The 25,685-nt window shown below is 38.6% G+C and overlaps 1 protein-coding gene across 2 annotated transcripts in view; it reads right to left on the reverse strand.

The window, feature by feature from the left end:
- The window catches only part of Spats2l (spermatogenesis associated serine rich 2 like), a 160,152-nt gene that overhangs the window by 117,011 nt on the left and 17,456 nt on the right, over positions 1-25,685 (reverse strand). For both annotated transcript variants that reach the window (XM_048345014.1, XM_048345013.1), the window contains exon 2: positions 22,769-22,818. The gene's annotated coding sequence lies outside the window, so the exon portion shown is untranslated. The remainder of the gene's footprint in view (positions 1-22,768; positions 22,819-25,685) is intronic.

Genomic DNA, 25,685 nt, shown 5'->3' on the forward strand with positions numbered 1-25,685 from the left:
TGTATACCAAATGAAGAGATGTGATGAAGGACAGAGAAAGGAAGTTTATTATGTGGCATAAGTATGCCATGTCTTCTTGGGTCTTCCTGCCTTATTTGACCTTTGGCTGTGATCCTTCTTTTTAGCATTTCCTTAGCCTCAGGTCCTCAGCAGCTCCCACTAGCCCCCAGATCCACCCATACCTAATGAGCTACTCCTACTCACTACCTACCTACTTCCCCTTTACAGAGAGAGGGGGGGAGAGAGAGGCTGCCACCTGGATAAGGTGCAGATGCCATGTAGCTCCCTCTCCCGTGGGAACTATGGCCCCACTAGTAAACCTCCTTATGAACCTTCTTCTGTCTGTGATTATCCCTGCATGGTCCCCTGGGATGGCAGGGACATACCCTTTCACTTCTACTTCCCAAGAAGCTAGGATTTAATACATTTTTCTATGTTGTACTATAGTACAGTACTTGTAAAAAGTTACTGTTCAATATGAGTTAATTATGATTATGTGTTTCTCAAGGACAATGGGTCTGAATGGCAAATACCTTCAGATTTCTTCTGCCCCCTCCTCTTTTGAGGGATAAGGTAAAGCAAGCCAGATTTCTTTTAGAAAGAGGGCTATGGCAAGACAAGATAAGGACAATTAGATTTAGTGTTTGAAAATGTGGGATATGACACCTATTGTGGTCAGATGGAAAAGGGTCAGCAGGGGTAAAATTCTCCAGGACCATACCCATTTGCTCTTCTAGTTTTCTGTTGGTGCTGGTGACTTCATTTAAAAAAAAAAAATTGAAAATCAGGGTTCCTTTTCATAGCAGGCAGCAGGATGGCTAGGCAGATACGTGTGGTTTTATTCTGGCCCTTGATTTGCAGACAGTAATGAAACTGCCTTTAAATTTCACCAAATAAATCAGTCAAAACACAGACAAGCGACCTTCTCTTGAGTTGCACAATGAAGACTCCAAATTTCAGTGCAGTGAACATGCTGGTTTAGGAACGCTTAAATGAAGCCAAGTTTCCATTTCCAGAACTGTTCCCAGATGTGGTTAACAGAGTACAAGGGCTCTTCCATCTCTTCTTTGCTCCCCTAGGTAGCAAAGTCTGAAATCCAGGTATTGGGCATTTTTTTTTTTTTGCTCATTGATCAAAGGAGGTAGTTGACAAAGGCCAGCTGTGATTCTGTGGCAGCAAGGAGGACACTCCAAGGGCACCTACCTCAGCACAGTAACAATGCTCCCAGGCTAAGAATGCTCATGTCATTCACAGCATGCAGATGGTCTTGTCAGAGCAGCTTAGTCTGTTGGTAGCTGAAATTGGATGTGGCTTTGAGAACACCTGAAAAAGTTGCCAAGGTGGCTGTGCTTGTGAGTCAATGTGGGTGTTCCCCCTCCCTACTTTCTCATTTTTTTCCCCCTCATACATGCAGGGTTTTGTGCTGTTAATCCTTTTAGAATGTAGGTCTTATCACCACCTAGAGGAATTCATTACCCTTTCACCTTCTCTGCTTCTCAGGCCCAAGAGGCTAAGGAACAAGAGAGCAATTGTTTGAGAAGCCAAACTCTGAATTCAGGTGTAAGGGCACTGAGTTACTCTGTACCTGATTTTTCCTATAATCAAAAGGAAAGGGAGAAATTAAGAATACTTTCCTCTCCGAGAAAATGGAAGGAAAAAAGCCTTCAGAAACAGAGGCTAAGGCCCCCTGCCATTAAATCCAGCTATTTTAAAGCCAAGGGTTTAGAAAAAAATGGACTCTGTGGACTCTGAGCAGCCTCTGCACAAAGCCAGAGCAACTAATCAATAGAGTGGGAAAAACCAGTTAAACCAGTTATCTGGGATAATGTTTAAAAGACAAAAAAACAGTGACTTTTTTGGTGTTGTTGTTAATTTCTTCTGGTTATATAGTCGCCTCAGAACTAAAACATCTTATATTTTATAGAGCTCACTTTAGGTCTTTAAAGGTAAGGTTTTTTCTGTGATACACACACACACACACACACACACACACACACACACACACACACACAAACTCAAAATACAAAAACAGCAAGCACTCTTCTCCTAAACCAAAGAAGTGCTGTCATGTCATTAGACACTTAAGAAAAGCAAGAGATGGGACACAAAATCCCATCATCCTCTGGTTCTTTCTTCAAACACCTAAGCCCAAAACAGATGAATGTTGAAATGGGAAACTACTGAAGCCAAAAAGATAGCCAAGTACACTGGAAAAGATATACAGTGACATGTTCAGGATCCATTAAAAGGAACAATTAATTGAACAATGCTATACTACATCAATATGATAGAGCTGAAATAGTAAATGGTTTTTCTACCATCTCAGAGAACTATGACAAGGGGCAGGAAATCAAACCCCTTAGACATTTCTAGAACCCATACTTCTCAATAAAGAGCCCACATAGAACCACCTATGCTAGTCTACATTATCGCTATATACATTATTGTTAGCTATGCTTTACAACTGTAGTTGTATTGAAATAAAAACTCAATCCATAATAATACCTCACTACTTGGGGGGGGGCAGAGGAAGGAATAAAAAATTTTACTGCCTCATCCTTCATAGTTTAAGGCTCTGTAAATCAGCCATCAGTTCTGAGTACTGTATTAGATGAATCCCTTTGGTAAAATTATGCATGTCAGAACTCCAAGAATAATGTAGTATTAACAAAAATATATCAGGTGTGGGAGAAAAGTCACTGACAAGGTTATATGTTTGTATTTTCCATGGAAGACTTTAATCCTTAGCAAAATAAAAGAAGTGCCATTCATTGAATTTTACTTTCCTAGATTTGGACAAATGTCTTGACTTCTGATGGTTTTACTACAAACATGTTGCTATAGTCACAGAATGTTCTTTCAATACATTCAGTTTATTCATCTAACAAGCATTTATTCTGCTGCACTTCCGGTAAGAAAACACTTGGAGGACAGCCTTCTGTTGCTGGTTAGAGCACCTCACGACACAAACACTGACAGAGATGTTTGGCTCGTCCTTCCCACAAGCCAAAGCTACAGTGGGAAATATACCAATCTGCCTCTCCCTCAGCCTTCACACTGATTCCCACCCATGGATTGCATAGCGGTGCACATCGTTTTCAAAACACTTTCATAAACATGATTGTGAACCATGCTGTGAGGTTAATTTTTGGTGATAACACTAAACCTGAGAAGATTTGTTTTCAGAAGCTTCCTGGCAGTGACTGAACATATGGTGTGATCTTCATGCATGGTAACTCCTCACACATGAGAATTGAGATTTCCTTTACCGGCTCTGTATTACTGAAGGTCAGGATCCTCAATATTCAAAACAAAGAAACAAGCAATCAAAAGAGAGCCACAGGGCTAGGACTGTGGCCTAGTGGCAGAGTGCTTGCCTGGTATAAATGAAGCCCTGGGTTCAATTCCTCAGCACCACATGTATAGAAAAAGCCAGAAGTGGAGCTGTGGCTCATGTGGTAGAGTGCTAGCCTTGAGCAAAAAGAAGCCAGGGACAGTGCTCAGGCCCTGAGTTCAAGCTCCAGGACTGGCCAAAAAACAAAAGAGAACCACAAACCATGGTCAGTTACATGAGAGGCCTGTATTAAGAAAAGTGAAATTTTAGACAATCTACTCTAAAAATGGTTATGATCATGGTGAGGTCACATTGATGATCTCTGCTTCCTTCCAAAAGTATGGTAAGAACAAAATAATAAAGGGGATGGTAAAAAAGGAATAATAAAGGTATAAGCCAAGGGACAAAAATAGCTGATCCAAACATTCTAAAAGATGAGAAGCACAAAGGAATTATAGCTTGATTCAGCAGAGGCAGCTGAAATTCAAGGGTCTGCAGATTAGTATGCAAAGGAGAACATCACCACAGATTCCCTCCACAACCCCAGGAAAGCTCAGTGTAAGATTTTCCCCCACTCAGAGCAGCCAGCCACACAACTTGTCCATCACTCCCTACTTGAGAGACTTTCTCCAGAAAACCTAAACCCAAGAGACTGGAGGACTCACACACCCTGTGAGGCGCCTTGAAAACAAGGAGCTTTAAAAGGAAGTCTGGACATGAACAGCAGGGCCTCCCGTGCTCCCATTCACAGTTTAGAGCAGGGAGTAGCTACTTTTAAGGAGATGTAGACTTCATTACTGCCATGCCGAATGGCCACTGTTGGAAGACGGAGAGAGGTTGACATTTTGGAGAGTGGAAAGCGGCTTCTTCTAGACACAGGACTGACAGAATCCAGAAGGAGAGCTTCTGAGAACAAGTCACAAGCTAGTGGTTATAGTCACGATTTGCATTACCTGTGCATGGGAAAATAGGGCTTAGCGCTCCTGTCTATAGGTCAATGATTCTTTTTTTCCTTTTAAGGTTTTTTTTTTTTTTTTTTTTTTTTTTTGGCCAGTCCTGGGGCTTGGACTCAGGGCCTGAGCACTGTCCCTGGCTTCTTCTTGCTCAAGGCTAGCATTCTGCCACTTGAGCCACAGCGCCCTTCTGGCCATTTTGTGTACATGTGGTGCTGGGGAATCGAACCCAGGGCCTCATGTATACGAGGCAAGCACTCTTGCCACTAGGCCATCTCCCCAGCCCTCCTTTTAAGTTTTTATTGTAAAGGTGAGATGTACAGAGGAGTTGCAATTATATAAGTCAAGTATTGAGTACGTTTCTTTTGGAACAGAGTCACTTTCCCTTTACAGGGCTTGATTTCCTCACTTTCAAACTAAACGGTTACTGTCGTAGGGTCCTGATACTTTGAGATGTGATCCTCCTCCAGGTAGGTATAAAATGGCTGACAGAATATCAGCAGCCCCTCATGTGGTACTACATGTAAGCCTGAGCCTTTGATGATTTCTTCAAGTTCTTATCACGGAGTAAGTGAATACCATTCTTGGATATGATGCAATGACACCAGTCTTCTAAAGAAGCCACTATAAACCAAAATGCACCCAAAGATTAGGATAAGATCCCAGTGTAGCTAAATGCACAGATGACATGCCAGTGCTGACTCGCCATTTTTCCACACAACAAAGTAAAAACATTGTTAGAACTGAGGCTAATTAAAACTCAATGTCCCACTCAGTTATTTCTTTTTTTCTCCTTCTTAACAAAACTCAAAACTCAGCAGGAAAGATCAAAGGAAAAAACACCAACACTCTTCTTTTTCAGCGGTCAGCTCTGAAATGACACTGGCTGACATACATTGAACATTCAGGATAGATCAGAAGCACTGATCTATTTGACAGGAAGTACATGCCCCCATTTTACCAATGAGGATGATTGAGCCTCCAAGAATTTACACATGGCAGTACCAGTGTCTGACTGAGGCTATGCTCACTGTAGAGGCAATGGTCTGTCTCTACCCAGCCCTTACTGTCCTTGGCCCAGATAGCTAGGCTTTGGTCAATGAAGGAATATTTTTCCCAGTTTGTTCTCCAAGGATGTTCCTTGTGGCTTCTTCAAAGAACCAACATAATTGGCCCCTCAGCTGAAAAGCTAAGAGGCATTCTGCAAAATCAATACTGGCTTTTGCAAGCAAATGCCTTGCCCAAAGCTAATTGAAAACCATCTGAACATTTTCAGAACCATGGCTATAATCATCTTTCTTGTTGTTTACCAGGTCCCAATATGCATCTGTAGCCAATCTCTCCAATATCACTTTTACATGTTCACTCATACCAAAAGAAGACAACATTTTTTTGTCATTGCCTTGCAACTTCTCCATCTAAGCTCAGAACTTTGGTATTATGGTTATATAATAGGCAGCCTGCTGACATTACCACTATACAGCAGTCCTTTTTCAGAGTTTATTACAACTTGTTTTAAACTTTATTTAGCTCTAACTTGTTATGCAACTTTATGCTAAGAAACAATGTCCTCTGCTATATCAGCAAGCTATATATTGGAAAATAGAATTGAAGTAGGCTTAAAAAGTTTGGTTTTATTTCTGTTAACTTTTGATTCAGTCCTTTGAGAGGGGCCCTATCTAGGATAATGGAGAAGAGACAATATATAGCTTGCCATAAGGCATTCTAGAAAACTAAAAGAAATACATTTTAATGTCTAATCTGGATTAATGGGTGGCTTTGAGTGATCAGTTTCATTGACTATAAATGAATCCAATAACAAAACCACTCTTTATGTAACTTTGCAAACCAAGTGATCAGTTTACTATGTTGCTAGATACTATAATGACTCAGAGAACAAATTGGAAAACATGATGGGGTGGATATTTGTGGCTTGACAGTACCCATCCATCCCATTTTTGCTAGCCACAGATACTCTACTTTTATGAGAGTTCCAGTGCAGCTACCTCCAATTTGGGCCCTGGGGTGGTTTATCTGATCTATCAGTACATTATTCCATGTGTCTGTTTTGAGCTCAACACAGCCTCAAATGGACAATAAGCCTCATAAGCACCTCTAGGGTTTGAACTTCCTAGGGAAACTAGACTTTTTCTCCCCTGTTGGGTTTGAAGTACATAAGATTCAAGTTGCCCTGGTCGTCTTGTGACCATGTGGAACTCAGAAAGAAGTCAACAAAAAGTCAAGAGGAACAAAGCCCAATCAAGTCCTATTAAAAGCTGAAAACCTCACACAATGACTTCCATATTGGCCACCAAGGAAATGCAGTGTTTTGGTAGGGTGCATTACTCCATTGACTAAAATCAAGTACATTCTACTAACAATAAGGAAAGAAGAGCAACTGGTTAGGCAATCAGTTACTTGTATGAAATGGGTTTCTGTGCAGATATTCAGCATGTGAAAAGGAGGCATGGCATATTTTTCCAGTCCATACATTAAGAAAGCAAGCTAAGGGCTGGGGATATGGCCTAGTGGCAAGAGTGCCTGCCTCGGATACACGAGGCCCTAGGTTCGATTCCCCAGCACCACATATACAGAAAACCGCCAGAAGCGGTGCTGTGGCTCAAGCGGCAGAGTGCTAGCCTTGAGCGGGAAGAAGCCAGGGACAGTGCTCAGGCCCTGAGTCCAAGGCCCAGGACTGGCAAAAAAAAAAAAAAAAAAAAAAAAGAAAGCAAGCTAAAACACATAAGCATTTGATTTGTAAAAATCTTTGATCCCTCACTACCCTGTATTACTTTACAGTAGCTTCATCTGAAGTTATTACTCAATTAAAATATTATACTTACAATTAAAAATATAGGATCTGCAAGCACTTATGCAGCCCAATTCTGCATATTCAATTTAAACACTGAATAAACTGTTGCTAAAATGTTTTAAACCCTCGTTTTCTCTCAAATCATAGAAATAAATCATACTACCTATTTATGGGCCCATTGGCTCCAGGCAAGAATCTTTCTGTTTCAAATTATACCTTAGATTTCTACCGGTTAGGTTAGAAATGATAACAAATGTAGAAATCTCAAAATTGACATTCAATGCCCAGGAGATAGCTTTTAAAATTGGAGAATAATGGAAGTAGCTGCTTTTAGGAATTTTTTGTAAGTAGTCGCAAAAATATATCATACATGGGAGAGTACAAAGAATGAGAAAATGAGATTCTCTCTGAAATTACATAGTGTGGCATGAGAAAAGAAAGACAACATGAAAATAATGGTTTATTGGGCCAACAGAGAGGTAAGTGGAAGTGGATGAGGGTTACAGGAATGAGTTGTTAATAGATGTGCTGACCTCAGCTTTGAGTTACAGATGTAACAAAGTTTATAAACATCAACTTCCAAAGTCAACCCTCTCCCTGATGGGGGAGGAAAATCTGAGCCTATAAAAAGCTGGGATACCCCTCCTGTATTCCACAGGAATGGATTATAATAATGACTCCCTAACCTGTTGAGCATGTCTCCTTCCACTAATGTCCATTCAGGCATTAGAGAATGCAGGCATCAGACTAACCATGTGTAATTTATTTGTTTCTACATTTATTGTGAAGTCATTCTAAAAAATCCTATGTTTAGAGGTAGGAGAAACAGGTTGCCATCGTACTATGCCATCTGCCCAGTGTGATTAATGAGGAAAAATACACAGTATCTTGACTGTCTGAACTAAATCAGGTCCAAGGGTAAGCAGGCAGAGATTTCCTTGGTACAGAAGGAAGAGGCTGACAAATTGCCAGGGTTTACAGCTGGTAGGGATTTTATTTTCTGATGGGAGTGACTTCTTTGTCATGGTCTGTTTCAACCAACTTCTCGACAACAGTGGAAGTTCCCCTGAAACAATGAGTAGTTTTGGCTCTGTAACCTTGACTGTAAACTCTCAAAAAAAAAAAAAAAAAAGGTAAAAAGCTAGGATAATCAACAGATGATGGAAGGCTAGGTCTTTTGAATGTCTCTTTTCAAAGGAGCAGAAGATCAAGGGTATTAGAGTGTACTACAAATAATACAGTGAGTTCTTCTTAGGAATATATTTCATCGCTTGGCAGCTTGCAAATATGAGGAATGCAGTCTCCCAATCAGCAGTTTCTCTGGGTAGATCTCAGAAATGTAGACCTGGTATTTGGGAGTGAGAAGGAACCCTAGGGAAGATTTAGAAGAAACTTCAAAAACTCGGCTAATCGAAGTGTACTAAAGAACTATTACAGTTTCTAAAGTCATATGTCAGCTAAAATATACTACGAATGAATTCAGCTAAAAATGATCATGTCAAGTTTCCCAGACTTAGGTGCTTTCATATGGTTTGGCTCACATACTTTCCCTTTCAATTAAAAGTAGTCTTGTTGTTTCTGTCTTCCTTATTAAGAAAGCAATCCATGCTCAGAACAGGAAGATTAAAGGACACAGCAAAAGAACACTATAAATTTCCACAACCTTATCACCCAGAGAACCACTTTAAACTCTTTAATTGAAATTCTAGGTCATTCCTAACAACATATTAACAAGAATATATTAAAAAATGTGACTGTACTGTGCATATTTGTTTTTGCACTTTTAGTCACTTAATATGTGTAAAATATTTAACTGTGTTTTTGTAGTTTAAACAATTTCCTATTTGCCATATTATAAACTGATGCAGTGAACATCATCGTGGCTAAAACCTTTTTACATATTCCTAAATTGCTTCCCTGGTATGAATTCATAGAAATAATACTTGTGACAAAGTAATAAACTTACTTTAAAGGAATGGATAAAAACATATTGCCAAACTGTCCTCTAGAAAGTGAGTCATATGACTTAATTTACTTGAGTTGCATTCAAGTCAAGTGCTGAGCAGTTCAGCTCTGAATGCAGAGAAATTATACAAGGCAGACTTGGGGTGGTCAAATGTGATAGATGTGCTTCTATTTATAATTCTGATGAGTTTAACTACAGCCACCTTAATCAATTAGGTGATGTCATACCAGATACTCTATTTATATGTTCCCAGGCAATCATTACAACGGACTCAGTAGTCTCTCATTACCTCCAGTTTTTGTTACCTACAGTTAATTACATTCCAATAGTATTAAATTGAAAAATTCCAATAATGCCTATGTTTTAAATTCCATGTCACTGTGGTTCTGAACAGTGCAGTCAAAGATTGTGCCATCTTGCTCCACTGGTCCAAGATACTAATCACCCCTTTGTCCAGTGTACGAATACTGTAAATGCTACCTGAACATTAGTCACCAGTCATCAAAGAAACAGATGTACCATAAAACAAAAAGAAAAGAAGAGGAAAGAAGAACTAAATAAGTAGTATGTATAGGGTTTTGTATTATCCAAGGTTTTTAGGAGCTTGCGGTGTAGCCCCAACAGATAAGGGGCAGTACTGATACACTGAAGTTTGGCCCTATCTTTGGGGCTTGATGCAATTTCCTTATTCTGTACTAAGTACTTTTCTTATACACTCACCAATATTCTTAAAGACATCCTAGCAACATTGTTGGAGTGCCTGGATTACATTCATCAACTGAAAAATCTTCATCTAAGTTATGCTTCCTATTAGATGCCAGCATCAATTTGTAGCCTGACATTTCAACAAATGAATAGAAACAACATCTGCAATTTAGGCAACATCAATAAGTACCTGTAAGACTAGAAAGATAACAGTGAAATGTGTTATCAGACAACACATTTACTTTAAATTTTTTATTTGTTCATTTATATTCCACCTCATTCCAAGAAGGACTTATAGCAGCTTTTCTTTTAAAACATGTTTTCTAAATTGGACATTTTCACATCACTGAGACTGCCAATTTCTTTCCTAACATAAGGACATTCTTCTATGATAAATGCTTGCTATATTTAGAGACGAAATGGCAGGGATATTGTTTTTAATCCAGAAAGGAAAAGAGGAAAAAAAATCCATTATGATCACAAATCCCACCTAAAGACCCACCAAACAGGGTAGCCCTGAACAGATCATAGCAGTCTCATTAAAAAAAAAAAAAAAAAAAAAAAGAGGGGCTGGGGATATGGCCTAGTGGCAAGAGTGCCTGCTTCATATACATGAGGCCCTGGGTTCGATTCCCCAGCACCACATATACAGAAAATGGCCAGAAGTGGCGCTGTGGCTCAAGTGGCAGAGTGCTAGCCTTGAGCAAGAAGAAGCCAGGGACAGTGCTCAGGCCCTAAGTCCAAGCCCCAGGACTGGCAAAAAAAAAAAAAAAAAAAAAGAGAGAGAGAGAGAGTTCAATTTCTAGTAGTCCTAAAGAGCCACACAGAGCCAGGCCTCTAGGCTATTTAGTCTCCCCAAAGGATGATAAGAGAGCTCAGACAGACATCATGACTGTGAGAGCATGACGAGAACTGAAGCTAGACATGAGCGGCCCATGCAGAAAAGGCAGGCCCAGAACCAGAGAGGAGGAAAGCTGCTTGCTCTCCTGTGAACCAAGAAACAAGCAGTCTCCTGTGAGGTTTGTGGCCCTCAGTGACCTCTCTACAATTCTTCTACCACCATCTATCCCATCTTTCTGCAGTCAGTGCTTGCTCTAGTCTGCTGCCTCACATTTTGCAGCAAGTTCCTTCCTTCCTTCCTTCCTTCCTTTCCCCTCCCTCCTTCCCTTCCTCCCCCCCCCCCCTTCTTTAAGTCTATGTGCTTTAAAAGTTCCCACCTTTGGGATTATTTTCCATTGGCCTAGCCATTGTCTGTTTGCTATTTTTGAGGTCCTAGGCTGGCAGTAGGGACATGGTCCCAGATGCTATATAACAGATAGAAGTCTTTCAGTTTGTGACAAGTTCATATGTAGTGAACAGGTACTTGCAAGAAAATCTATTCTTCTTGACTTAGGGGAAAAAGGGGGCATTAAGAGCTGGACAAATGGGGTCTAGAGTTAAAGGGGAACGATGATGCTGAACTTATTTGATGTTTGAAATGTTATACTAGGATTTTCTTATGCTTTACATGCTTCCAAATGCCACTGCTTCAGAAGGAAGGATCATTATCATTGTGGAACCTGAGTTTTTCAAAATTTCCTCATCTGAATTAGTAGCACATCCAAGCAGCAAAAAAGAAAATGTAATAGCAAGATTTACCGAATAGAAAATACCCTTATCAACATTTATTTATATCATTGAGCTCTCTCAAACTATTATTTGTTTTGATCCTCATAATTTAGTAAGAGTGGAACTACATCTCCCATTTCAGAAATGAGGAAACAGAGGCTTCTACAGGTTATGGCAAGGACCTGAGTCCTTTATAGAGTTCTGTTCAAGTTAGATAAGTCTGGGAAAGTCATGCAACTTTATCAAGCTTTTGTGTCTACATCTATGAAACGTGAACAAATGTTAATATTACCACCTCATAGGTCTTTCTGAGCATTAATTGGATGAATGCATCAAAGCAGTTAGCAAGACTCCATTCCCAAAGCCTTTACCTGTAATGATCACATTGCTTCTATAATCCACAATTTTATCAGTAAATCATTTGTTTCTCACAAAAGGAAAGTACACGATAAAACCTGAATTGTATAGGACAACTCAAAAGGGAAAAGCAAGGGCAAAAGTACAAGTGTGGTTTCTTAAAAGAACCACATTTATGTTTGTTTCCAGAAAAACACTGTATAGGACGTAAGTAACTTTCCGTCATTTTTAAGCACAATGAAAGGTCAGGCTAAATGGAAGTAGTATTTGTGCAACCTATGGTGATTGTGAGGGAGTGTGTTTCCTATGGTAGGGTCCAGGGCAGGGACAATGGCACACTTCTCTGGAGGAGCACTCCAAGGAGGAAGGGCTGTGCCTCCTGCCGCCCCCACTCCATGTGAGCCTTCTGAGATGAGCACACAGCAAGAATGCAGCTGACCTCTGCAGTACTGCAGGAAAGAGTAATTTCACCCAGGAAGAAAGGATACAAGAAGGAAATCCACAGGGGAACATCACCAGGACATACTTTGTTTGTTTTGTAGCAGAAGGGATTTTTTTAAAAAGCAAAGTGTTGAGAACTTGGTGTTGGAGGACAAAGAAGCAGAGACAGATCCATCAAGAAATAAGACTGGCTGAGGAAAAAGTACAGGTGATTTATAAAACAAGTACCAGACCCCAAGGAAAACCAAAGTGCTGAAACACTGACTGTCAGGGAACCAGAGCAGAGAGCCACATAAGGTTAGCCACTGGTGATTGTGCAGACCTTTGGGAATGCACATGACCTTTTGGAGAGAAGGCCTCAGTGAGGCTCGTCAGCATCTGTGGGCCTCAGATGCGACATGGTTGACTGTACTTCCTAGAAACAAAACCTCCCGCTGAAGCACCCTGGGAAGCACCATGTGGAGTCCCCAGGGTGGTCTGCACAGTTCAAAAGTCAAATGCAGTGTGAACTCCGAATACCCTCTGACTGAGGTGACAAAAGAAGTATTCACTCTAAACATGAACACATTCCCTCCTCAAAACAAAAAGCTGTCATTTAGCCCAAAATTCTACAGGCCACAAATGTAAAAGATAACAATATGATTACTCTGCATTGGTACAAGATTTTAAAGTTTAAAAAGAATACTTGTAAAAGAGAGTATCTATCCTGCGTGGATGTTTTGCATGAACTGATAAGACATGTGCTTCATATTACTTTTTTTAGTGCTAAAGATGGAATCCAGTGCCTTGTTCATGCTCAACAAACATTCTACTTCTGAACGATATCCCTAGCACCAGATTATTTCTTAACATCTCTTAAGTACTGGCTTTGTTACTACAAACATTTTTTTTTAATTCTATAAATATTACCCATAGGCTCTTATCTATGACTACTCTACAGAAAAGGCTTTATACTAAATCTATTCTAAAATGACTTTTCTGGAATGACTAATTAAATATAATTTATGTTAACTAAATCAGATGTAAACATTGTGGTACCCTGCACATACCATTAACCATATCTCATTAAGAAGTTTCTGTGTTTCCAAACCCTCAAACATTCTAAGGGGGTAGTATAGATGAATAATTACTTTTAAAAGGAAAGTACTAAAAAGATATCCCTTAAGGATCTTTAAAAATGGCTCCTAAAAGCATAAGCAGGAAGCTTGCTTATAAGGTTATGAAGAATGGTAGAATAAAAATGATTGTGGCCTATTTCCATAAAGAAGCATGGGGGAAAAAAAGAAAAACATAAAGCTAAAATTACTTCCAGCTTGTTAAGTTAAAATGAACTGTTATTTCATTAGGCAAGTGTTTTATTTACTCTTTGCCGTATATATGATAATAACATGTATTGTGGAAAGTCAATGGTTCATATTAGTATTTTTTAATTTAGGAAAAAGAAAATTGTAAACCCTAAGGAATAGTTTTCTGGTTTAGTATGCTTGGAGGGTAAAGTGTACTTTGTACTCAAGTTTTATTAGATGTTCTGTCCTTGAGATACTCTGACCCACAGTCAGCAGGGTGTTCACTTTGAGGTTCTTTCTTTCAGCCTGGATGATAAATTTGTGCTGTGCTACCCACATTTAGTCACCTGGTTTTCTATATGACTTGCGGTATACATTGTAGAGGACAGTTGTCTGGCTTTGAAAAACAGGCTGTGGCTTAGAGAAGAACAGAAATAAAGCTAAGAACTACCCCTTGGCCTTGGCCTTGGCACTGGGCACTAACCAACTGAGAGGCTGAGAGCAATTCTACAAAGTAAATACTGATACTGTTGGAAGGGTAAGAATTGTGCAAACCTATCTGCATTAAGAAAAAAGTGTGACAATGCATAGATATGTCACAATGAAATCCCCCTTCTACAACTAATATTTGCAAAGAAAAAGAAAAAGGAAAGGCCTACCAAAATGAATCTTTTCATTAGATATGTTAACTTCCAGAATAAATTAAGCCTCCTGAAATGCTGCATACATTCTTTCTCTACCATTAGGTTTTCAGACTGTTCTAAGTTTCTCTGTCATAGCATTCACTTTGCTTAAGTTTTTTTTTTTCTGGCTCTCATCACTACATGTAAATACTGTATTGATTCTCTGGGTGGCTCCATCACTAGGATATAAAATCCATGTATTGGAAGAATTCAATCCACTGTAGTTGGCTACTAATTCCAAAATTAATCTTATTCAAGGTAGATCTGGCCCAGAGCTAATATCTAGGACATGGATCACAGATGATAAATTTGAATATACTCATTCATTCATTATTCATTCACTCACTCAACAAATACTAATGGCATGTCTCTGCTATACCAGAAAGTGGGCACAGAACTGGGAGTTGATAATACAGTTGAGCTAACTGAATGTCATGTTCTATCCTGCTTAATCTTTGGGCAAACCACAGTGAAAGAAGGAGAAAAGAGACCTCAGATGGCAAGGAGAAGACAAAGCTACATCTCTTCTCTTCACCATCCCCCAAATCTTTACCAGTTCAGGTTAGCCACACATTCCTCTTAATTGCCTTCCAAAGCTCTATTTTCAGAAAGTTTCTCAAGTCTTAAAAACAATGTTGTTATTCCCCAAAACGTCAATGCTCAGGTACCCCTATGAAAACAAGAGGAAAAGTCCTTTGAGATTTTTTTTTTCTCCTCAGTAACAAGGAATGTAATTAGGCCTTTAGTTGGCAATCTGTCAGTGCTCATAGCCAAGAAATCTCAGTGTTAGGAGAATAAAGCTACCAAGATGCTTTTGCTCTTCACAAGGGCTGGCCCAAAGTTCAAGACTTAAAGCCTGAGATGTTTTATCCCTTTATTTTAATTTCCCATGTAAGTGCATTCCAAATACCAATGCTTAGAAGACCCAGGATGCAAAATTCTTTCCATTACATTTCTGAAAAGTTACAATTTATTGCAAATGCTGGTCTTTCATAGTATTAGCCAGACCACCTGCAAACCTGTGTATAATAGCTGCCAATAGAAGTTTAACATTTCATGGGTTAGCACTTAAAATTTGACAAATAATTAATCATTCTTGTAACTAGTGTGAGGCACTGGGTAGATAATGTATTGAGAGATGGCTAAAAAGAATGAACTACAGATTACAACTCTGCACTTTGGAAAATGGAAGCTGTGTAAAATAATGATTGTTATTACTATATTTGTTTCCTCAGTGGTATGCTTTCTCTAAGAAAAGAAATTTCTTTTTACAGAAAGGAAATGTGAAAGAAAGTTTGATCATGTATGAAACTGTAACCTCTCTGTACATCACTTTGACATTAAAAAAGAAAAAAAAAGAAATAGATCAAACCTGAGGAGAGCTGGAAGATAAGACTTCCAGGATGACAATTGGAAGACAAGGGAAAAGCCAATTCTGTGCAAAGGACAGACAAAAAAAAGTAGAAAAAAAAAAGAATTAGAAGGATAGGGAAGTGGTGCTATGGCTCAAGTGGTAGAGTGCTAGCCTAGAGCTGAAGAGCTCAGGGACAGCTCCTAGGCCCATAGTTCAAGCCCCACAACCAACAAAAAAACAAAACAAAAGAAAAAAAAACCCAGAAGGATAGAATTAGGGTATCAAGATGATAGTACAGCACTTGGAATGTATTAGCTCCTAAATTCCTATTTCCATGAAGATTTTGCACCAAAGACAAAACATCACTGTCTTTCCTTTCTCAGGAAGCTATGGCAAACCTTTTGCAAAGAGTGACAAAGGCTAAAAGGCTAACCAATGCAACAGCAATACTTCCAAGACAATATGTTATAAACTAATTGTACAACTTGTGGGGGGGATTGGGGAGGAGGAAAGGTGGGAGAAAAATGAGGGAGGAGGTAACAAATTTGACAAGAAATGTACTCACTACCTTACATATGTAACTGTACATCACTCTGACAATAAATTTTTAAAAAGAAAAAAGAAAGTTTGGTCAGTGTATGTGTGTGTGTGTGTGTGTGTGTGTGTGTGTGTGTATACATGTGCATGTGCATGCATGCAAATCCTTCATAAAGAATTTTAGCATTCCTTGTAGCTTATGAATACTCTAAGGAGGCAATTAAGACACTTACTGTTTAGGACAATATTAGAAAGCAACATTTAACTTATTTTGGAGACTATTCATGGATTTTTTTAGACATATAAATGCTTTCATCATTTCTATTCTTGAAACATTACAAGTGATTACTTTCTTTTTAAAAAAATTTTTATTGTCAAACTGACATACACAGAGGTTACAGTTTCATTTTTTAATATATATATTTTTATTATCAAACTGAATCACAGAGAGGTTACAGTTTCATACATTAGGCATTGGATACATTTCTTGTACTGTTTGTTACCTCTTACAAGTGATTACTTTCTTGAGGCCTGGTAGAACATATGCTATGTATTGGATACCCATGCAGTATAAGGAAGGGTTAGAAATGGCTGGTGAGGAATAAGTGAATTACTCAACTAGGCTTTAATAAGTTCACAGGACAATGAAAAACTTAAGACATTTTAATGATATGAGCCCTCACTTGATATATGCAGACTGTGTACCTCTTTCTTTCCTTTGGAATAAATTCTAGGGCAAGGCAGGCTATTGGTAAAGAGAATGTCAGCATTAAGAATACTTAAATTGGGTTAATGCGTTCTCTCTCAAAAGAGGCAAATCAGTAGTTTAAATGTAGAAGTAAAGCCAAATTTTATGGAAGCAGCCTAAGAAGCCCAGAGGGAGCTAACAAAGAACTTTCTAGAAACTAGGGAAGAGTAGGTTCAAGTCAAGTTTCCACATTCCAAAAAACTATGAGAAACTTAGGCTCAAACAGGTGATGTCCACATTTATTTGTAGCATACTTCTGTATGTTTATATTTCTTTGCTATTCATTATCTTCTTAAAGAAAACTGAGTCCTTCACAACTACTGGAACATCAATACCAGTTGCAGGTAGAAGCGCATAAGCATATATATATATATATATATATATATATATATATATATAGAGAGAGAGAGAGAGAGAGAGAGAGAGAGAGAGAGAGAGAGAGAGAGAGAGATGCTTCCAAGAATCATGTCCTCCTTATCTGAGCATATCCTATCAACCAAGGCTGCCAAAACACTGCCAATCAACCTATGTAGGACCAATTAAATTCTCTCCAGGAGCTTCAAACTTGAAGACCTTGAACCTCAGAGGAAGTAATTCATTACTTCTCACATTAAGCAATATCTTATTAAAGAAAAGAGCTGTAAAATCCTATGTTGAAATCCATTGAGCTTACATGTCGCTGTCCTTCAATTCTAAGATATCCCAGGATCCTTCCAATTAAAGAAAATCTACAAATAACTGCCTTTTAGTTCAAATTAGATGATCATTTTCTACCGTTTCCAATGAAAAGAACCTTATGCATTAAGGACATCATAAAAAGTTACATCAAGAAAAGAGAAATGTGGGCTGGGGATATGGCCTAGTGGCAAGAGTGCTTGCCTTGTATACATGAAGCCCTGGATTCAATTCCTCAGCACCACATATACAGAAAACGGCCAGAAGTGGCGCCGTGGCTCAAGTGGCAGGGTGCTAGCTAGCCTTGAGCAAAAAGAAGCCAGGGACAGTGCTCAGGCCCCGAGTCCAAGGCCCAGGAATGGGGGGGAAGAAAAGAAAAGAGAAATGTGAAAAATAGGATCATCGTAATTCCTTATATTCATATGGAACTCAGCACTTTAAAGATGCTGGCATATCACTGACTCCTGTAAAGCCTAGAGAAATGTTTATATCATCTCCAGGAAAGAAATAAGACAATGGGATAGAAGGTATAAGATTGCCTGGAATACATGGAAAACGTGTATGGAAATGTAAAAATGAAGTCTTTCCCCCTGTATAACTAATGTAAGCTAAAGAAAGAAAGGAGGAGAAGAGAAAAAGAAAGAAAGAAGAAAAGAAAGCAGGGGAGGGAGGGAGCAAGGGAGAGAGGGAAGAATGGAGGGAGGGAGGGAGGGAAGCTCAGATAAGGTTTTGTCTATGTGCCATTGAATCAAGTGGCAGAACCAGCTTGGAACACGCAGTCCCACTGATTGCTGGTCAAGAGTCTCTTCCATTATAAACCACAATACATGTATCACCCTGACCTTCTTGATTACTCTTGCCTTGGGAAAAGCTGCTTGATGATATTCAGAGATTTCTTTTTCTTTTTTCTTTCCATACAGAATCCCTAGTTAAAGTGATTTTTATGGAATATAAATAAAACAGAAAAATATTGTGTGTGTGTGTGTGTGTGTGTGTGTGTGTGTGTGTGTGTATCCCTTCTACCTCAAGCCATTTTAAGAAGGACATTTTAAGGAAGACATTTTAAACAGTAAAACATAAACTAATGCCTTAGTATTGATATTTACCAATAAAAAGAAATTAAGATTGAGATCTCCCTCCTTTTGAAATGGATACCATCTTTGTACACACATTAATTATTAGTATGATAATCTTTGAACTGCATGGTTCCAAGATATTTTTACTATGTTTTGAACATGCACCCCTAATATATGCTTCATATCTTGTTTATAATCTCTATACATAGGTTTGTGTTTCAACACATAATAGAATATAACAAAACCAGGAAAAGGGAATGACAGAATCAACATAATACTTGCTAGTCACTATATCTCAAGATGAATACACACAGGATGAGTTTCACAAGTAATCACTGCAGATAGAAATCCATATGTCCATCATCATCCATATAGTTTAGATGTCAGTGACCAGATGTGACTGAATCAGATGATCACTGTCACGTATGTGCCTGACAAAGAGTTTGTAGAAAGCTTTCCTACTCTTGTCCTTACAGTACTAAAATTATCTTCAATTGATGAGATTTTTTCATATAATCTTTTGAAGATTCTGCTAATTTGTGAAGGTTTCTTGAATTTTTAGCTAGTTCAAGACACTCAGGCCTCCAACCTAGCAAGTCAGGATACTGAGTTCTAAGGATCATACTTAGAAACTAACCAGTGGATGATAAATCCCAGAAACTCCTAACCTAACAGCAAAAAGCCAGAACTGAAGGTGTGGCTCAAGTAGTTGTACCAGCCTTGAGGAGAAAAAGGAAAGCAACAGCCCAAGACCTAGAGATCAAGTCCCAGTACTGGCACCAAAATAATACATCAGATCTTTTCCCTTCTCTCTCTTAGAGGAAAACAATATGCTAATATCTCATTCTTCATGTAGTACTTTTTGATATTTTTTATGCTTGGTCACTTAATGTATGCATACCTTAGCAATAAAAGTTAGTTTTGCCCACATTTATATTTATGTATGTAGATATAATAAGATCTCTATGTATTATTTTCTTTATCTCTTTTCAGTATTGTATCCGTATATCCGTTTTGTGTGCACAGCTATAGATAATTTTTCCATTGATGTATAGTATTATGATCATACTTTATACCTATCTCTGAATGCACATCTGTCTAAAATGGGTAGATATACATGAATGCATGCACGCATGCATACATACATACATATGAATGTATATATCCACACACATAACCTGGTCCCTATGCACGAATAGTTAAAAGTCATTTTTAAAAGCCTAAGGGAAAGTAATTCTAACGTATTTCTTGGGAATCAATTTTAATATTAACTAATTCTTAGGCAGCCATGAAAAAAATGTCATTACGTTATAGATTTACCTTTTTGTAAACTAACTCCTATACATTCACTGCACGAGGACATCAATGCATCCTACTCTTCCAAAATTTTCTTTTGAAAATTTCCAATACATTCTTCGAAGCTGATTATCTAAGTCTCTCCCCCACTCCTTCACATGCATACACACATTTTTATATACTACAATCATATTTTTCCTTTAGTAAGGGCCAATATTATGAATACTGAAAGAATAAAACGTTCTTTTAAATTATGAAGCAATTTTTCATTAAAAAGTCTCAAGTTAACACTTGTCAAGACTGCAACAAAAAATGCTGAAGAGCACAACAAGTACAAATAGTAAGAGTTCATTCCAAATTTGGAGTCTCAAATGTTCTCATCACTTTCAAGACTGTTCTCCACATGGAATGCAGGAATGGGACACACTTAGATAGCACTCTTGTGCCACTAGAACCTATCCGTCTACCACTGTCTCACTGCTAATGGACAATAACTAACATCCATTACTGATAAGTGACTCACATTACTGATACTGACTCACATATACTACATGCTATATATACCAACCTGTTTAACCCTCAATCCAACTTGGTCAGAACCCTACTATCATTCTTCTGATTTTACAAAATGAATCCAAGGCACAGAGAGGGAAAGTAACTTAGTAAGTCTCACAGCTATGAGGAGTTGAACCATAATTCAAAACCATGTCCCCCTGGAACTTCAGACTGTTTGTTTACCATACTCTCGGAAAATATTAAGTGGTATTTGTGTTGTTATTGACATTGTGATTGTTATTTTGATTAGAAGAATAGTTCCTTAAGATGAGGGCAAAATATCCGAACCATATGGGGAAAAAACTATGTACATTTGCTTTGATTTATGAGAAATTTGTGAAAACGAGTGTAACCAAGCAACTCTCTAATTCTGGGAAAACTAATTAAGAAATGAATTAAGGGATTCGGTGAGTACCCAAATTAGTCATTAGGGCTCAAAGATGTGAAGTTCTGGTCTAAATCCAGCTTTGGCACTTGCTTCCAAAATAAACATGACTAGATAAGTATCACAGCTCACAATTAAAATGGATTTATATAGCTGTGTGTCCACATGGGACAGGCCTCTTCCTAATTGAATTCGGACATCTCTTCAGTTATTGTGAATTTCATTTACCATCTTCCTTTGTGTGTGTGTGTGTGTGTGTGTGTGTGTGTGTGTGTGTGTGTGTAACTGCTGGCAATAGGAGTATGCAAAGGGAGAAATCATTTCAATCAGTACAAGCATAAAAAGATAAAAGCAAAGCCTTTGAGCTGTAATTAGAAAATTCCTTAAGTGTGCTCATGTGGCATATGTTTTCAACTACTACCAACTGGTGAGACCAGTCACAGAAGGGACTTCTAATGTCACCATTCTGAAGTAAGCAGCCAGTAAAAGTTGTGTTCCAACATGTGATTAGAGTAATCTTTTGCAGGCCAAAGCATTTTCACTTTCTACCTCTAACATGATTAGTGACAGATAGCTGGAGGCATCTCGGTCTCCTGACAAAAATATGATCAGAATTGTTTGCAATTGGTACATCCTTCCATTAAGCAGTTGCCTTCCAGCAGAATAATCAGAGTTTCTGATTATTTGGTGTATGTTCCAAGGAATTGACTATGTCCTTGCTTTTGGTAAAGGGGAGAAGACTGCCAGAATTTACATAGTTATTCTTCAGTTACCTAGCCAAAAGAACATTTCAACTCTGCACACACACATACACACACACATGCACACGCACGCACATATGGATGTGTATAGAGACACAGAGATAGAAAAATTGACCAGTTGTTTCCATAATTAGTCTCAACAACTCAAAAGTGTTTTTATGGTGACTCAGATAGAAGAAAGTTAAATATTCTCTTCTACCACATGGAATACAACCAGCACCCACCAATGTTAATGGTTCATCTAAAAATGTTACAGCCATCTTACTACTAAAGTTTCAGGTTTATGGAAAAAGAATCAAGTTTAAACATTAATGGAAATATCCAGGAGGCACGAAGGTCTCATTAATTTCTACTACTTCAATTTGGAATTTATGATTATTTGACAGGATCTAGACCAAAGATGATCTTTTCACAAATTAATATAATAGACTACAAGGGGAAATATATTTCAAAGATTACATGAACCTGAAATAAAGACTTTTGACAAACCTGCCTGAATGACAATAATTGGTAACAGTAATTGTGACAATTTTATTGGATATAATCTTGTAAGTTTCCTTTGAGATACCCTAACAATTCTACTATCAATTATTCAAACATATCAGAGAGGAGGAAACTGAGCCTCGAGGAAATGAAGTGGAGTGTGAAGACCACATAATTATTAAGCAGAAGAAGCTGAAGGCAAAGCCAGGCTGGCTCTGAGGCCTGTGTCCTCCTGTTCTTGCTCCATGCTGTGAAACAGTTAAGTCAGACTTCCAGTATCATTGTGGCACACTCTCCCACAACAGGGACAAGGGCAAAACGGCTATCACTGTAAGAAAGGAAAACCAGGTAACTGGGCTCCAGAGCCTGCTACTCTTGGCCAGGCTTCTTGAAATCTCAGGATTATCTTTAAAAAGGCTTGCTTTTAAGATTCTTTTTGTTTTATTTGCTTTTTGCGGTACTCAAAAGTATTTTACATGCACATAGCTACAAACCGATAGCCACAAAAATGTGGATATAGGTGGGAAAGAGGATGTTGGTGGGGTAGGAGTGGCTCAGACCCACTGCCCTTCAAGGTTCCCTCATGAGTCCCTAAGATCACACACTAGAAGAACTTTCTTGCTGAGACCCTGAAAGGCAGCTGAGACCACCCAAGGCTAAGGGAGGTGAGAGGAAACTCCATGCAAGCTGCAGGAGAAGACAAACCATGGTAGGAGGCAGATCATGGAGAAGGGAAGGACAATCTCAACTTACCTAGAAATCCACGGAGATGTTCCTAAAAGCAGCTTCGGTTATGAGATGTCCTAGGAAGAATAGAAATTTGGAAAGTCAGGAAGATCTCTTCGGCAACCACATCATCCATTTCCTATCATACCCACACCTAAGCATAGGCTCTAGAGCCTAGGTGGAAGGGAGCTGATCCTTACTCACTTAATAGCTATCTGACCCTGGGGAGGTAGAGTAACATCCCGTGACTCCATTTATTCAATGATAGGGGATAGCAAAAGTGCCTCACAAAGTTGTTGATATGTGTGCAAGGCTTCCAACACACCTCATAAAAACAGTGTTATTTTAATAACAACACAAAAACTAATGTCCATTGCTAGTTCACAGTGTCTGACATTGCTCTAGGGCACTGTCTTTCTGAGGCTAATTCCTTCAAGGTTCCCAGGGCCACACTGGCATTACTGGCATTTGGCAGGGATCAGTAAACATGACACAGAGAGGTCAAATAATCTGATTAATTGATGAAACTACAGGGATCTAGTGGGACTGAAATTCCAGTGGTGAAAACCAGTACCTTCAGCCTGGACTAATATCTACCTATCTGCCTAACTGCTGGCCTCTATCATCATCATCACCACCACTACCACCACATTTTCTCCTCTCCCAGAGAAAGTCTACAAGAAACTTACAATCTTATAGAACTCACCACTTAGCCAGTAACCACTTAGGCTTAGCCATGTGCCAAGGTCATAAATCAGAACAACCACTCACTCACACATGCACTCAGCCATCACCTACACTGAATCTCTAAGTCTTTAAAGCTCTGTTGAGTGCTCTGTGTTCTTCTGGCCAAGGGTTCTGGTCAAAAATGTTACAGTCTGAGTTGACCTTCATGGACCAGCAATGAGGAAGGTCCTCAAAAGAATACAATAGCCTCAGGAAATAAGCTTCTCCATTTCATCTCTAAGTTTCATATTTAAATGAGAATTGACCTACTGGCTTAGAAACCCCAAGATTTGTTCTACAACTTTGATTTTCTTTCAGTTCGATTAACTTTTCCTCTCAACAATTCAATTTCTCCCACCCTTTATTTACCTAACAAACATGAACAGTGTCTGGATAGTGCCAAACACGAGATACATCCTACATTTCATAATTAGCTCTGTAAGCATGATGAATTTTTATCATAAGAAATCCTGGCAATCGAAAAACAAGGGGGACATGTAGCTCAGAGGACAGGTGGACAAATTCCCATGGCTCCATCTTATACCTGGGAATGGCCCTGCAGAATCCTAGTAGAGCTCCAGGCAAGACCCCATGGGGTATGGGAGTACACCAGGGTATACTGACTGGTTGGATAAGAATATCTGTGAAAATAAGGTAGAAACTGGTCAACCAGTTAGATGACTGGATTAGAAGTCAGGTTATCTTTCTAAAAATGATAGTGCTGCATGTTGCAAACTGAAGAGAAAAGAATTTGGCTTTGTTGACCATTTTGATAAGTCTTTCTGTGTGTGTGTGTGTGTGTGTGTGTGTGTGTGTGTGTGTGTGTGTGATGCAAGCTTCCTTCTTTGGGAAACATTTACTGCTATATAAGACACTACCGACTTTAAAGACCAGTTCATCACACTTATACACATTTGCTTCCATAAAAATTCCTTGGAGGGAAATAATTCAGGGAGTGTAATATTTCCATTAAAAAGGAATTGATTTCAAAATATGCTTTTCCAACTTTTGACAAAAGCAATTTTCTGATTTTCCTCATGCACCACAAAAGGCAAACCTTGTTGTGTTGACAATGTAATAAATGAGTTGTCAAATAAGATATTAAACATTTATAGATTTCATTTTTAATAAAGGCTTTTAAACATACTCCAAAATATCCATCAATATTTGACATAGGAAGACAGTGTTTTGGTAAATTCCATTCTCTATTAGATTTGAAGGCAGCACAGTATGTTTAGGATTATTAGAGAGAAGAGTAGTGTTCTTTACAGGATAATACAAGAAATGCAGTATATGATCTGAGGTGCAAAATGGTCATGCATATAGCAGTGTACTATTTTGACAGATATGCAGATAATGGATACACTATCTTTGGTTTACTTCTACTAAAGTAGCCTGAACATGAAAGTCTATAGAGAATTTGATGCCAAACTGTCTCTGAAAAGGACTGCAAAAAGGTAATATGTAATGATAACACTGCTGGGGTACATGAATAAACTTCAGAGATAACTGTATGAGCTATGGTACTCATTTGGGACATATGCAATATACACATATGATATACACACATAACATAAATTACAACTTTCTTCAGCCTAGACAAAAAAAAGATAATTTAGTAGTAATTATCTCTGATGTGAAAAATTATAGGTATTTTCCCTACTGTATAGTTTGCTTTCTAAATTGTATATTTAATGAATATGAATTATTTAACGATTAGATTTTTTTCTTCAATATCTTGATATAGCATAGAAAAAATAGCATAGCAGAAAGTGAAAACTTTAGAACTAACAAATTTAGATTTAAATCCTGGTCTGTCACCTTTCTCTATTTTGATGCTCTTTAAAAAGTTACTCAGGGGGCTGGGGAGATAGCCTAGTGGCAAGAGTGCCTGCCTCGGATACACGAGGCCCTAGGTTCGATTCCCCAGCACCACATATACAGAAAAACGGCCAGAAGCAGCGCTGTGGCTCAAGTGGCGGAGTGCTAGCCTTGAGCGGGAAGAAGCCAGGGACAGTGCTCAGGCCCTGAGTCCAAGGCCCAGGACTGGCCAAAAAAAAAAAAAAAAGTTACTCAGCAGCTTAAAGTCTCGCATTTCTGTATCTGGAAAATGAGAATAACATGCAGACCTTAAGCTCATGGAAAATAAATTAGGCCTTCTCATAACTAACAGTATATCAACTTGCTGATATTTAGAAATGGTTTCTTCAGGACTTTT

This window comes from Perognathus longimembris, chromosome 4, assembly GCF_023159225.1.
Source record: "Perognathus longimembris pacificus isolate PPM17 chromosome 4, ASM2315922v1, whole genome shotgun sequence".
Lineage (NCBI taxonomy): Eukaryota > Metazoa > Chordata > Mammalia > Rodentia > Heteromyidae > Perognathus > Perognathus longimembris.